This window comes from Aythya ferina (assembly GCF_964211825.1).
Source record: "Aythya ferina genome assembly, chromosome: 1".
NCBI lineage: Eukaryota > Metazoa > Chordata > Aves > Anseriformes > Anatidae > Aythya > Aythya ferina.
The window spans coordinates 75,106,495-75,123,249 of record NC_140296.1 but is presented as its reverse complement, the minus strand read 5'-3'; positions in this window follow the sequence as shown (position 1 = coordinate 75,123,249).

The following is a 16,755-nucleotide window of genomic DNA, read 5'->3' as shown; positions in this document are numbered from 1 at the left end:
TAAGTCACGATGCAACTATAAGTTAAATGGCCAACCCCTTCCTGAGTTACTCACTGGCATCCTCTGGAGTCTGTCAAGATCAAAGCTTTGGATTTTATAACATAATATTATTGCACTTCCCTCTATCTACAACCACTTTTCTAGTCAAAATGGTTTACTACAGAAATTGCTGTGAAATGGCCAGTTAATTTTTCTTTGCTACATAAAGTTAGCAAGTAGCACATCGATAAAATGATCCAGTATGCTATACTGTTTCCAAAAAGGTGTTTTATTTAAAGAAAAGAGAATTTGTATTTGCATAAATTTGTTCTTAAGTGTAAGATTTTTATTTTTAAAACAGCTCTATTTTTATTTATGCTTGCATTATGACAGTACTCAAGGAGTCTTAACACAGCTTATTGTACCAGATATAAAAATTGAAAAAAGATAGCATTCAGGCAATGTAATTCTACCTATGTGGAAGTTGAATGTCTAGATGGTGCATGCCAACTACGCACTTATGGTGCAAACCAATCCATCTGAATTTATTCATCTTAAAGTTATGCATTTAGTCTGAGTTAATTATCTAGGCTTCCTCTCTAATTAATAGGAAGAGACAGGCACCTTAAGAGGATGATTCAACTCTTCTTAAGATTGGTATAATGAAATGTTGAAAGTGATGTTCATGATCTTTTTCCTCAAAGTAGAAAGAGAGTCTGAACACCTAATTTAGACTAAATCTATATGAAAGGAACAAAGTTACATGAAATTAATCTCACCTTGATAGTGGGTTGCCTGTGTGCACTCACTGTAAAATACAAGGGGAAGAACAAAACTATCAAAAAACACCTTTGTGTAATAAACAACCAATATACTCTTCCATTAATATAATGTGCTCTACCAACCTCACTGGCATAACAGCTTCTTACTCTGTGTAATACCACTGAAATATGAGAACTAGGGACAATTCTTTGTGAGTTTTAGCTGCAAATTTTTTCTCCAAGGGAGGCATATAACTAGTTTTCCTTCGCAGATTGTATAGTAATCTGATGAATATTCTTAAATACCCTATTTTTTCATTACTCTCAATTAAAAATAAGTAAATAAAATTGATATGAGTGATTACATCCAACAGCAAGGATTATTTTATAGAAATACTGGAAATTTATTCTCTGAATAAAGTCAGCTATAGCTGGCCCTGTATTTAAGTTACAATCATGAGTATGATCAGACAAATAAACTGTATCTCTGACAGACTTCTGACAGAACAGAAATTACATTCCCTGCTGTTACCTGATCCAGATGATATTTCAAGGAAGATGTTGTCAGAGATGACCAACCAAATGACTGTGAGTGTTACCTGATTGTGGTTCACATCCTCCTCCCTGCTGCCTTCTTGCCTTTATGCTACACATGGGAAAACCACAGCAGCCTGTGACCAGCCAGCCACTGCTAGAGCTGATTACCTTCTTTCACAAGGTCCTTGCCACAGAAGAATAAAACACCTTAGCTCCTGATGTATGACAAGAACAAATGTGTGATTGTGCATGGGCACTATCCAGCGATTCATGTGGAAAGGATACCTTTTAGTCATGTCACTGGGATACAACTACCGCATGCCCAAGTATCACACATATCCCTCTACCCCCCATCACACTATGGGGGATGTGCTCATTCTGGACATTGTGGTGCACATGCCTGTTGTGTCATGTCAGGTGTAGGAGGAAGGAAAACAGCAGTGCACCTGTCATATGATATATAGATATAGATATGTTGATCATTTGATGGTGAAAGGCATACTGTAATCAACCCTTGCATTTCTCCACTGTTCAATCCATCCCACTGCAAACTCTTAGCACTACTGTATTAAAAGATATCTAAAGTAATCAAGAAGAAATGGTTGTGTTTAGGTGGCCATGTTTTGGTGGGGTGGAGGGGCTGTAGGGTGGCCTCTGTGAAAAGTGAAGAAGGGCTGCCCCAGCTCCAGCCAGCCCTGAAACGTGGTCCTCACTGCAGAGCGTAGCTGAGCCCATCAGCCATTCTGGTGGTGCCCTCTGGGAAACATATTTAAGGACAAAAAACACTGAAGGGGAGCAAACAGGGAGAGAATGGGGAGAGGACAGAAAGGGAGGAGGAGGAGGGAACAACACAGTCAGAGCAATAGGAGATGCTCTGTTATGCCTGGGCAGGTACAGGCCCAAAGGGTCCACAGCCCATGGAGAACCCACATGAGATCTTAGGAAAAGAGTGAGAAACATGGAGTCGCAGAAAGAAACTGCTATGCACCAGTGTCATCCTCCTGCACCACCCATTGCTTCTCTGAAGGAACTGGGTGCAACCTGCAACAAGGGAAGAGGAGAGGTGTCTGGAGCGAAGCAGATTAGAAAAGGGGAGGAGAAGAATCTGAAGTGAGGATGAGACAGGGAAAGTGGAAGGAAAGTATTTTCCCGAAGTGTTTAAATATTTTTTCTTCTTTTTTGTTTCCCAGTACTCCAATGGGTAATTAAATATTTGTGCTACCTGTAATCCATGAGATTTCTCGTTCCTGTTCCTATTTTCTTCCCCAGCCCCACTGGGAGGACAAGAAATGAATGAGCAGCTGAGTGGGTTACAATGAAAAGGGATAAATAGATCCAATGGCAAGTTGTTGTTTAACTAAAGTTTTCTTTCCTATGATTCAATCCATTCAGATTACAAAAGCAAGCCTTTTACCAGAGATAGAAATGGCAAAGCTTTTTAAGTAAAAAATAAATCTGTCTGAGATCAGCTGATGTATGGTGTTTCTGGTGTAAGCAGGAGGCTCACAACATTAAAAAATAGCTTTTCCTTTCTCTTCATTTGTGCAAGAGAGAGATATGAAGAAAAGGTTAAGTGTAACACCTTACTCATGACCAAAATTACTCTCTTCAATTTCTAGGACAATGGAAAACCTATATTTTTGTTACTTTGGTCACAAAACTAATTCAGAAATTATGTGTTATTATTTCTGTGATAGAAGAAATATTAAGGGGCTGATGTATCCTCATTCTGCAAATAGTCATGAAATTTGTTTGGAATTTTTTTGATGGTATACTTTCTAATAAAATAAAAATATAATGCAAAAAAAAAAAGTATGTCACAAATTATAAATGAAATTGTTCTCTTTTATTTTTACACTTAGAAAAAAAAAAAAAAAAAAAGCCTGTTTAGCATTTACAAGGTAAAAACAAACCTATTCTGTTGTTCTTTTGGGCAGGGAGATACTTTTACTATGTTATTTTGAGCAGGCCTAAAAGATCAGCCCAAACCCCCAAGTTCTTATGACCTAATGCAAAATTAGAACAAAGAGAACATAATTATTCATTCATTATTTTTATTCTGCCCCAATTAACATGGTGACAAAAAAAACCTTCAGAAATGTAAAAAAATAAAAATAAAAAACTAGTAAGATGGCAAGCCACTTTCTAACCAGCTCTAATAGAAAGATACTCCAGCAGCATTGTTCATTGTAAACATTAAGCAGCTTTAAAATTAAATACTAGTACTGAAAAACAGATGTAGAAACAAAAGGTAAAGATCATGAAGTCAGGAAGTCTTAAAAACTAGTCTTTAAAAACTTAAAAACTAATATATTTATCCTGGAGAGAAGACCTATGCAATTAGGAAAAGAAGAATTATGAGCTGGATAGTTGTTATATAGCAGCCTGATTGCAAGCTACATAGATCAGTTTCTTCTCCTAAAAAATGTGCAAGCCAAGTGGAAAAGACATTAACAAAATAATGCATATATATTAGTCAACTTTTTTTCTGGACCTTAAAGATTTAAACCTTTATGAATTTCAAAATCAAAAGAGCAGCTAACTTACTCCGCCATCAAGAAAAATAAAATAAAATAAAATAAAATAAAATAAAATAAAATAAAATAAAATAAAATAAAATAAAATAAAATAACAAAACCACAACCTTGTGAATATACTTGGCTGGGCAAAATATCTGATGGACACTTTAAATATAGGATTAGGCAGCAGTAAGAGTTAATGTCTTAAAAGCAAGGATATCTGAAATACTACATAATTCTACAGCTAAAAATATCTGCTTATAATACTAGAAGAAGCTAAGTGGTTTCTGAAAGTCTAACTTAAAAAAAAAATCTTGACCAAACAGCATATGTATACAGAAATATGTATATTGTATTTCAGTAATATAGGATGAAAAGTCATGTAATACGTAAAGTATCAAGATTTCTTCTGTGTGCCCCTCAAGAAAATTCTTGCTCCTTCCTCCCCTCCCCGTTCTCTCTCCCTTTCTTTTCTCTAATTTTTATTCCCTCTTTCATAAAGACTGTAGAAAACTTTTAAATTCTTGCTGTTAAAACAGAACATCATCCCTTTGCACATATGACCTAAGAGGCAAAATCCCAACACAACAGACTGAATGAAAATGATCATTAGCTCAAGACTATATTAATTCACTTCATTTTCACCTTATTTTGTATGACATTTTAAGACCATAAAGAAATATAAAAAGTATTCCAAATGGCATTTTTTTTTCATTTTCTTGTAGTACATCAGTATTAACTTTCTTTTAACATTTGAACAGTTTCTCAGTAATAGCTCCAGGGGTCTCATTATCTTCTGGCCTGGACTGGAGCATGCTGCAAGTATGTTTGAAATGAACAACATGCTTTTTTAATCATATCAGAATGTCTGTAAGTAAGTTTTTATAAGTAAGTACATTTTCTGCACTCTGTGCATAGGAATGACACATAGTTTTGTTTTTAAAGGATGGATTCTGTTTATCAGTGAAAAAGAACATATAATATTTTGTCCAACATGCATTTTTCAGGACTGGTAATTTACTGTTACTATTAGACAACTGCTATAATAGACAACATATTCAGTTGTCTATTATAATAATTGATATGAACGGGAGATGTGACTCTTCCTAAGACTAACTTTTGTAAATGACTAAACGATATCTATCAGCTTCTTACTTTCTTCATCATACAACCAGTTCTGTCAGGAGTGCGGTATGTAAAAATTACACACACACACACAAAAAAACAAAACCAAAAACAAATAGCATTCTAATTTACTCATTTAGATTTCTAATACTTCTAATTAAGCACACTTTGTAACATTAGGGATTCTGCAAGAAAGTGTGTTCGCATGCAAACACCAGTCTGGTTTGTTTAGGACAGTGTCAGAGAAAAACAAGTGTGTGAGCTCTGGGCCCTAAGATTTCCTTCTGAGTATGGCTCATCAACTGATTCTTTAGCATGTCAGAAAAAAAAAAAAGAAAAAAAAGAACAGGACATCTTTACACCTTTGCCTTTTAATTTCAAACAGTTGTCAAGGAAGCAAAAAATACAAGGCCATTATCATACTGAATCTGAAGCAGTTCACACTCACATCTGCACAGCCCAAAGTGTCATAGCCACAATTCTTGTTAAGCACCCATCTCAAATGTTCTGACTTCTCCAATCCCTCTTCTCACCCTAAATTAATTTGCTTTCATTCCTCTTCATCCCCAAACTTCCTTTTATAAAGTCAAGGTAACTATTCTGCAGTTCCTAAACCATGTCCTTATTTCTCCAAATCACTTCCCACTCAAGAAGCTGTATTAATGTGCCATTAATACAGACTGAGACTGAATACCTTTTGAATGCAGCTGCTTGAATCCTCCAATTTTGCTTGCCCAGGCACTGCTATTACCACTGGCACTCTACCATTACTACTCTTGATGCTGCTGTTCCTCCCTGCTTGCCGTTTCCACAACTTTTCTCTCCCCACCACGCATGCCCTTCCACTGGGCAGCAGTATGCAATGCTTCCTATTGGCTACTGTGGCTCTCCAGGTATTAGAACAGCCTCAGCTGCTGGTCTGACAGGGATTGAACACCCAGATACAGGACCACACTTCCTTAAGTCCGCCTGGAGAGTACCCTAAGGGCAGAAGCAGAAAATATGTTTGTGAGAAAACAGGACGTATAGAACCCATATTATTAATGAGTCATTGCAAAACTGCATAGCAAGCAATACGTGCGGTCAGATTCTGCTCAACATGTGTTTTGGTTAAATAGGCTTCTCCTCTTTCATCTTCCTTCCTTCTCATCTCAAGTGCCTGCCCACATGTAGTCCTTCTGTAGAAACCTGGCAGGTACAACCTATTCAGAAGCTATGAGATTTTCCTTACCTTCTTTCTTTCTCTATCATTCTTTGCCATACTCTCTATTTCAGTGGTTCTTCTTATGCATAGTCTTCTTAGTAACTGTGTTTACCCCCAGTTAGCAGGTTGGATGTGTGTGAGATTACAAAAGGAGAGATTAGACTTACTATCACCTAAAAAGTTATAGTTAAGTCTTACACATTTCCACATTTGAACCAGAGATTTTGTGAGATTATACTGCACATAAAACAAGGTCACTTCAGAACTGCAAGCTTATTTCAGAATGTAGCCACCTCCAAAACTATTTAACAATTTATTTCCACTGGATCTTGAAACATAGTCTGTAATCAAAATTACATACACTTTTAACATTACTTTTTAAACAAGTAGAGCTTAAGTGGTAAGAAAAAATCCACTGTTGTAGTGCTGGAATATGTTCTAGTTCACAAGGACCCTGCTTTATTTTTCAGTCAAAATGCTTTCAGAATTCAAGTAAGGCTTATATTCTTTTTAACCCACTGTAGGCAGGAATATTCTACTCCACTGCAATAATGAAGTGCATTTTGTTGAAAAATAATTTGCCATTACATTTGACAGTACCTTACAGACAAGAAAAGACAGTATCGGTATTTCTTTTTCGTTCTTGTATAAAACACATTGCATTAAGCTAATGAGGAAAAGACAAAACTGTATGTTATTACTTCACATAATTGCTAATTTCCTGTCATGAAATATTTGCTTTGAGCTGTGAAAGAATATGAGCTCCAACTATAGATGAACTCAAATTTTAAAAGGAAAAAAAATATATATATATATATGACAGACGTGGGAGTGGAAGGGGCGTTTTACCTTGCAGCACGGAATGGTTTCTGTTTCTGCCTCTAGTTTTCACACAAGATGTCTGTTCTCTTATTATTGGTAAATGGGTGCAAAGTCCAGTCACGTGAACTGAAACACAAGGGTGGACAGGGAGAAAAAAGGACAACACTGAAAAATGACAATGTCTTGTTATACAACACCTATGCTGCTTTTTGGTAAGAAACTACCTCACTAGTAGGGAACAATTTCAATGTGTCTTCATAATGCATATACATACAGGCCTAACCAAGAACCCATTTTAACTTGTTGCTGAAGATTTTCTGTCAGGCTTTTCAAATGCTACTGACATTGCATCTATACTCTCTGGGTGTAGCTAACTTTCTGGATGGAGCTAACTTTCCCTGCAGCAGTCCATACATTGCTGTGCTCTGCACTTGTAGCTGGAACAGCACTGGTATCACACCAGTGCTGTGTCTACTGCTGCACAATACTGGCACTGCATCAGGACGCCCTCCAACCCTCCAAGAGCCAACAGGCTATGGGGGTGGGCAAGAGGAGGAGACATCACCAGGGCAGCTGACCTAAACCAACCTAAGGGATATTCCATGCCCTATAATGTCACGCTCAGCAATAAAAGGTGGGAAAGGGGCAGGAGAGGGGGGCTCTTGTTATGAAGAAGTCTTTCCTCCCAAACAACTGCTACGCATACTGAGGCCCTGCTTCCTGGGATGTGGCCAAACATCGCTCATTGATGGGAAGTAGAGAGTAATTTCTTTTCTCTATCTCTGTGCTTCCCTCCCTTCCCCCCCCCCCTTCTTTTTCCCTTTAATTAAATTATCCTTATCTCAACTCATGATTTTTTTTTTTTCCAGCATACTGTCTCTCTCTTCTAAAAAGGAGGAGTGAGAGAGTGGTTGTGGTGTTCAGCTGCCCAGCAAGGCAAAGCCACCACGGCATCATATTCTTGCAAAACAAGGGCAGTACAAGAATTACAGCTATGTTTCTGCCTTCTGTACACATGGTAAATATGCCTGGAGAATGTAGCAATTTATTTTTTATTTTTTTTTTAAGTATTAAAACACCTTTATAAGCATAATTTCAGATCAGTGATTTTCAAACTCTTCCATTGGGGTGCTATTCAGAAATTCACTGTACTCCTCAGCCATCCTGTTCTGCTTACCATGCATTCTTTTAGATACAATATGTGATCCCAGAAAATGACTACTTGCAGGAAGCCCAAGGACCCTAACATGAAAAAATCATTCATTTAACTTTGAAAAGTGGTAGCTAGTTTATGTATTATCTTTCTCCACCTATGCCAATCTATTTAACGTGAAAATTTTATCAGGAAGAGAAAGACAGATGTCCAAAGACATGTGATAACCACTGCCAATAAAGCACCTGAACTTACAGCCCTTGCATTCTAAATACAAACTTTTTTTTTTTTTTTTTTTTTTTTTTAATAAGAAAAAATACTGAAGCAAACTAAATTATTGGGAGAAATCAAATTGAAATAATGTTTTATGCAAAGATCCCTGACTGGATTTATTGGAATCTAGTGCAAGGACAGAGCATTTGGATCTAGGGTCAGGAAAGAGCTGCAGTGAGCCAGACCTTTTGACTTAGTTCATCAAAACATCTCTACCAGTGTTTTAAAAGATTAGGCTCAAACTTAAACAAGACTAAGTGTTTATTTACTAGGGAAAGTACGTATTTGTGAAAACAAAGCACGATAAAGATCACTTCTGTGTTAGACTGGATGAATGATGGTGCACATTTAAATGCTTTTACTCACAGAAATCCATTAATATCAACTAATTTTTAACAGGGATTCAAATGAAAACCACCAATAACAGAACTAAAAATTGGACAAAGGGAGAATTTCTGTAAACGTTTCTTATCTCTGCATTATTTTTTCTTTCACGGTAAAATCCAAGGAACATAGCTAATTTTAGAAGATAGTTTTGAAAGCCATAGATATCTAGAATGAAAAGATGCAGTTATGCTGTTCCTAGTGACTGGTTGCAAAAGGGTTTTCATTCTGCAGCAAATCTTCAGTTAAAAACAGTGAAAAATACTTTGATCCATTCACTCTTTGGATCAGTTTGAGAACAGCAGTAATAAGTTTTACTCTACAAATTTTATAACCATGTAGTTATCCTGAAGGACTGTAAGAGAATCATTATATGAAAAGAATTTCTGAAACTGGTGGATTACACACAACTTTGTGCAGTTCTGAGGATGTCACAACAGCTTTTATGTATGAAACTCAGCGATGTGTTCTAATGATTCTGGCATTTTCTTTTTCATGTTTGTGCTTAAATTTAGTTAAGAGTTACAGACAGGAGTTCAACTGGGAGAACATAGTGGCTGCGTCATTTAAGAATAAAGACTGTATCCTGGAAATACACAAACAGAAGTGTTGCTAGCAGGTCAAGGGAAGAAATTATTCGCCTCTACTCCATCCTCATGGGACCCCGCCTGGAAGTACTGAATCTAGCTCTGGGGCCCCCAGTACAAGAAAGGCATTGACTTATTAGAACAAGTTTAGAGAAGAACCATGAAGATGATCCAACGGTTGAAGCACCTCTCTTATGAAGACAGGCTGAGAGAACTGGGGTTGTCTAGCCTAGAAAACAGACGGCAACAGAGAGACCTTACTGAAGGCCTTCAATACATAAATGGGGCTTATGGAAAAGATGGTGAAAGCCTTTTCCTGGTTTCAAATTGAAAGATTTAAATTAATATTGTAAGGGAAAAAAAAAAATGTAAGGGTGGTTAAGCACTGGAAATGATTGTATAAAGAGGTTGAGGATGCCCCATCCTGAGAAGTACTCAGTGTCAAGTTGGATGGGACTTTGGGCAACATGATCTAGTATAAGGTTTTCCTGTTCTTGGCAGGGGTGCTGAAACCAGATGATCTTTAGAAGTCCCTTCCAACCCAAAGCATTCTGTGATTCTATGATTCAGTTTTTGTAGTCACTGTAGACACAGTTTCTGACTACGAAATACTTGTCTAGGTTACTTCAAGTCACACATAGAACAAAACCCTTAAAAAACTCCCTTAAAACCCTTAAATAGACAGGAAAATATATTTCACTGAATATACTAGAGAATTTATTTTATCATATTACATGGATAAGTTGGAAAAAGCAGATGAATGTGTAGATCCCCACCCTTTGTCAGGTCTTTCAAGAAGCAGCAAACACCCAACTAAATGAAACAATTTAAAACTGCAAGCAGGCAAGGGTTTATTTAATTTCCACCCACTTTAAAATGCAGATGGTGTGGATTCCACCCCAGAAGATATAGGTAGAGAATCGGTGACAACAGTGCCATCTACTGAGTGAAGCTCTATGCTTCCTGAAGCACATAAGACTCCTCAGAACTCTGCAACTCAAGAATACAGCCTAACCCTACCTCATTTCATGACTGCAACTCAAGGTGTCTGGTGTCTGGGTGGCACATCCTACTTAATTGGGATATACAGCCATCTTAATATTACAAGTCTTGTTAATAGCTTTTGGAAAATTGCATTAGCCTACTTTTGCCCGATGAGAGCATAATTATTGGCCTAAAAAAGAAAGATAATTTAAAAACTATAAAAAGAATATAGAGTCAGGTTGTCAAACCTGGTCATTAATATAATATAATACCCATTACTTATTGCTTGTAGCAGCCACTGGTCTAAATGACACAAGCATCATTTCTGAAACAGTGATACAACAGTTCATTCTGTAATACACTTCCTTTCAGATAGCTGCCTCATCAGGCTGGCAAGATAATCATTTCTCATACTTAAAATACATGCAGAAAGATCTTCAAAACTCTATGAAGACATATTAAGTTCTTCATGGGGTAGACATATTGCCACTGATCTCTTTCAGTGGAGTATAATAGCAAATAGTTTTAATGAGAATTAAGCTAAAAGTGATCCATGAAGAAAATTTTAAATTGAGTAAGTGAAAGCAAAGGTTTTTATCTTTTGAAAGGAAACAGCAAATAATGAAAGAAACAGCAGGAAATATACAGTGTAAATAAAGACTACAATGACATAATAAATTTGGTTTAATTCTGAACTATATTTGCACTAAAATGTGTAAAATAAATAACATGTTTTAGAATCCATTCTGCCCACTGATCATAATGGCATCAATGGTTTGATCATGAATATTCTTTAATGATCTCTCCCTCCTGCTTTTCTAAAATATATATAAACTTGGTCATAATAAAAGACCACAGATTATTTTTTGGTAAACTACATCTGCAGTAACATTCATAGAGCAGTTAGCAGAAAACTTGACTGGCCTCAAAATAGCCTCCGTGTGTCATACAAAAAGGCTCCAGCACCTGCTCTCTCTCTTCATCTTTCAATTTCTACACTATTTTTTTCATGTGAACTACAGTTCCTACAGACTTTTTTTTTCTTGTCAAAGAATCCTCTAGTGCTAATTTATTTATTTATTTATTTGCTGCCACAATAAACTCTGCATTGGAAACCACAGGATCAAAAATATAAGATGGAAAATGGATTAGTCAAAGCATTTGGCTGAGATCAAAATGGGGAACAACCGAAGAAGCAGTAGTAACAAATATTCCTGAGAATTACATATCATTCATTAGTGAACAAAATAAAATTACGACAGAAATGGTAATTCAGTTCCTGTGTTAATTCAAAGGAATGCTGTATCTGGAGCTAAGAAGGCAGCCTATTAGTGGAAGGCGACCTTTCTATTTTTCACTTCTAAAACCCACGGTTGCAAAACTTGACCTATCCAAGTGCTGGACTTGTAATGATACAGAAAAACTAGAATCTCGAAGAGCAATCAAAATGCTCAAAGCTTCAAAAAGAATAACTTATGAGGAAAGGTTAAAGGGATGAAGTTTCTTAAACCCTCCAAAAAAGAACAGACAAATGACAATGGGCTGTCTAAGTAGGGCAACAAAGATGGTAAAGGGTCTGCAGGGCATAGATGTATGAGGAGCAGCTGAGGCCCCAGAGCAGAGCAGGCTAAGGGGAGCCTCATGGCAGCCTTGCGGGTTTGGCGGAGGGGCAAGTCAGGTTCTCAACGGCTTGACAGCATGGAGATATAAAGGTCCCTGACACAGACCCCTCCTCTCTAGCTGTATCGGGATCTACAAGCAGTGCTTCCTGTTTCACAGAGGTTTTATGAAAACAAGCATCCGTTATTGACCTTCTGCTAACACAATTTTACTTCAAACTATGAAATAGGAAATAATGCTACATCGTTTTCTAATCTATTGTTTTTAAACTCCACATAGAACCCAATTCCTCAAGGCACAGAAACATTCGCTTAACTTAAAGTAAGCACACAACCTAATGAAGGAACCATTTCCTCACCTGATCATTAGCACCCTACACGCCTGTGGTCACAAAGCATATTTGGCATTGGCTGTCCACAACAGCGTTTTGAAGTATATTGTCAGGGCGTGTTTGTATGTTTCCATATGTAGGGAAGAAGAGAGTGTAGTAGCTTCAGAGGGAAAAAGAGACATTCCCAATAGGGAATTATGACTTCGCTGGTCTGTTTGTTAACTCCTGCAACTAAAAAAAAAAAAAAAAAAAGAAAAAAAAAAGTTCTGACTCCCCTAGCCAAGAACAGCAGATATATTCTATACAGCTCATCTTCAATACCAACTCAAGAAGCTGGCAAATTTGCTTGACACTACCCCTTCCCCTCCCACCACTTCAATTGATCAGAGTTGCTCCTTCACATGTTCCAGAACGGTGTTATGGCTTCTATCTAGATAGGTTTAGATACTTGGACCAGTAAAATCACTCCAGAAGAAGAAATGCTGTGTACCATAGTACAACAGCTGGCCTCCAACATTCTCCTGTACTACCTAGGTTGACTGTTTACCCCTGAACACGTAGGCGTTCTTAGCTTAGTATCAGCTAGCTCATTTTTGTCTTTTCTTCTGTGTAGATATAAAATCATAAGGGTGTGCACTCAGAATACAAAAACAACCTGTGAATATTCAACTCTCCTGCTTGTTGCATGCTGAGTGGGGTACACGCATATAAAACCTGAATCTGGAACATGACAAATCAGTGCATCAGAAAGCTGACCCGGAAAACACAGTTCGTTCTCCCTCCCTCAACCTTTGATGATGTTGAACTTAGGAACTTAGAACTGAAAGGGACCACTGGAAGGGTGTATGCATATAGATCCAGCTTATTCCAGACAACCAAGTGATAGATGTCTTGCTCAGGAGGGTTGATGGAATACGTGTTCTGTGTGGCAATACTTTTTCCTATCATCTGTAGCAATCAAAATGCAGTAAAATGAAAAAATATAGCCATAAAATTCACATGCAGACAAAGAAAACCAAAAGCACACACTGTTTTAGGCTCCTGCAATAAAGTGAAGTTAGATAAATAAAAAAATGTCCTTATCTCACTGGAAAAGCATAAAATACAACAGTTCAAACTTTATGTTGGTACACATTATCTTCTGCCTTAATCCTTCTGATAGTTTAAGGCTAAGCAGGACCCACCCATTAAATATTTAGGATTTCAGTGACAATGACACTTAATTATTTGCACATTTTGCCCATATGCAGACAGTATTTTACTGAGAGATCAAAAATTATCTCTCTTTATCCCTCAAAAGGCTAAATCATGGGCCACGTAATATAAAGGAGCAAAAATTATTCTCTGACTTTAATGGAAACAACAAATGATCCTGAAGCATGACATTAAATTTTCATTTCCCAGCTTCTGAACCTGTTCATTCTGTTGTAAATTCTCATCCATAAGTATAAAAATTGACATCTAAAAGTATCTTAGATATCTTGTTCCTTTGTGTGTGCTTGGTTGGCTCTTCTGGAATTTCACCCTTCATTGCTGCTTAAAAACCTTATTATGGTCCCTCATTTAAATTTATAGATTTCCAACATATATCTTCTACATCACTTTGTTCTCCATAAGCATAAGACATCATCTTTCTTGCCTTTGTAACTAACTCACTTTTATCTGGTGCCAGATATCAAAATCTAGAAAACAGATGGCTCTTATCCCTCTATATGCTTGGCTATAAGAATACTCATGCTTTTAATATATGAGGATATACTGACTTTTTTTGTTGATTATATATATATTTGTATAAATGTAAAATGACTTCGAACATATGTATGCCCCTGTTTCATTGTCTTAAGGCCTAGGATCATTTCCCTTTTTCAACTATAAAAACAGGAGCAAACCCAGTAAATTAATTTAATTCACATTCTTAAGGTGAAAAGCTCTTATGTGGTGACATCCAGCACTGGGAGGAGTTTCATTCTGAGGGCTTATAGGCTCAACTATAGCAAGTGTTATGAATCTCAGGTAATACTTGAATTAAGTAACATTTAACTCCAAGTCATTCCAAGTAATTTGTTAGTAATAGTGGTTTTAACAGCTGCTCATGTAAATCATTCTGAAAGCTTTTAAATTACTGGATTTATTCATGTCTCTAGATTCTTTTTTAATATTCAAACCAAAATGGATTATAATCTGTTTATCCTCTTTGCCAAGGTGCCTGCAGAACAAGAAAAATAAAAGTCAGTAATTTCAGCATAAAACACATAGTGCATGATGCTCTTATCAATGCTATAAATATCCTGTAAGTGAATCCATGTTTCAAGAACAGTATAAAGTAATGAAATAGGAGATTGCAATTTTGTCAAGTGTATTACCCAAGAAAACACTTAAGCATATTCTGAAGCTTTTACTTTCCAGGAATAGAACTTAATAGCTAAGTTTCAGCGATGCAGAAAACTTTTTAGCTTCAAGGTAAAGAATAATAAAACACGGAAAGGTTAAGAAAGGTTATGTGGACTGTGTATGTAAAATATTGTACTGTATACTTAAGAACTGCACAGATAGGCACCTGAATATTTTCCCCTTATTTCACATTCAAGAACAATAAAACCAAAGCAACTTTAACATATTATCACAAAGCCAAATAGATGTGCTTAGGAATAGAAGTTGCCTATAGGCAACTAATTTACAATCTTTTAAAAACCTGGACACCCAGCATACATATGTACCGCATATTACCTTATAAAGTAAAACTCAGCAAAGATTTATTTGTCTGGTTTGGTATGTGCATAAATAGAAAGTTAAATGCATTAAAAATGTGTATGAAGCTAACTGTGTTCTTCAGACTTCGCAGGAATCAAGCTTACTTGAATCATTATGTTTCAGTAACTCCAGTTCACCCTTCTCAATAAGGGGATATTAGGTTAATAGACAAATAATTAACTATTAGTTTTCATGGTTATTATCCTTCCACTGCACTATGCTTTCCGCATCTCAGAAGTTATTTTAATGTTACTTTCACTTGAAAAATGATTTAAAAAAGTAGTGAACAAAATAGCCAATTGCGTAATACTCAACCTTTCACTCCTTAAAAAAAAAAAAAAAAAAAAAAAAAGGAAAACAAACCACAAAATACTACCTATAAGATGTTTGAGACAAAGACAGCTCAAATAGAACTAGGATCAACATTTTCACTAGAAACATCTAGAAAAGTACATCTAGAAAACTATGGTTCACCATGCATTAAAAGTTCTGCTTGGATTTTCATCACATTTCATTCTGTTAGTAAGAAGACTTATTCACGATGAATACATTTAAAGTCTGTCTATATTGCAACGATTTTCCTCTGTTTGAATGTAGCTTTAAAGAATCAAATAAGCTAACATTATGTTGATTATCACTGATGAGCCAGAGTGAAGCGAAGTAAATTGAGGTCATCAGCATGTCAGCTAACCTGACTGTCTTGAAATGTGAACAATAAGGTATGTAACACAGACCACTTAACCCTAAAAAGGTTCATCATGAGTAGCATACTTTCATTTGGTGGATTGTTTTTTTTCTTCTTTTTTTAAATAGGTTGTCTTTCAATTCCTTTGCACTTTAAATGTTTAGAAGTTTTGTACGAGCCTGGTATTTCATGATGTGAACTGGTGGTCTACACACTAAAAATAGTAAATATTTTCCTTTTTTTGATGGGGAGTTCAAGTTGTGAACTACTTATGCTTTTCTCTGAAAGAGTGAGTCAAGATACATCACTGTAGCTTTTTCTTGTTAAAAAGTACAGGCATTACTATGCCAACAAATACAATTAAAGAAAGACATAGATACAGACTGATGTAGATGTAGATTTAGATTTTATAAGTAGAAAGCAAAGGAATCCACCTGAGGTACAACTGCTATACAACCTCATTACTCACCCTCTAGAAACTTCTGCCACAACAGCTTACGCTCTTATAGCAGAAACTCATTCCTTCTTAGAGTAACAGAGTACCAGTATTACCAGTTTTAAAATAATCATGATTCTCCTTTTTAACACTTTTTTGGACATAATGTATTTAGGATTTGGGTTTTCTTTTAATTCTTGGCTCTGTTCTCAGTTAACTGAACTACTAACACATTTGCTATCTGAAAAAAAGTTTTAAGATCATACTGTTGCACAGTATTTATAAGAGAAGAAAAATAGCTGTGGGCATTATTCTTAACACCCACATTGTAGGTTTACAGATTAAAATTCCATCTGGAAGTACAGGACCAAATTTCTTCCCTCAACAGAAGAACTAACAGACACACATCATGACTATGCAAGACATTTTAAAAACACACTTAAGGCATTGCACGCAGCTTTTCCTAGCCAATGCAGGCCTAAGCAGTAATGACAAACAACCATTTCAAAATGAGACATGTTAAAAACAAAGAAAAAACAAACCCAAAACTCAAAAAACTTCGCTTGAAAGAGAAATTTTATTATTAAAAAGGTAAGAAATGACG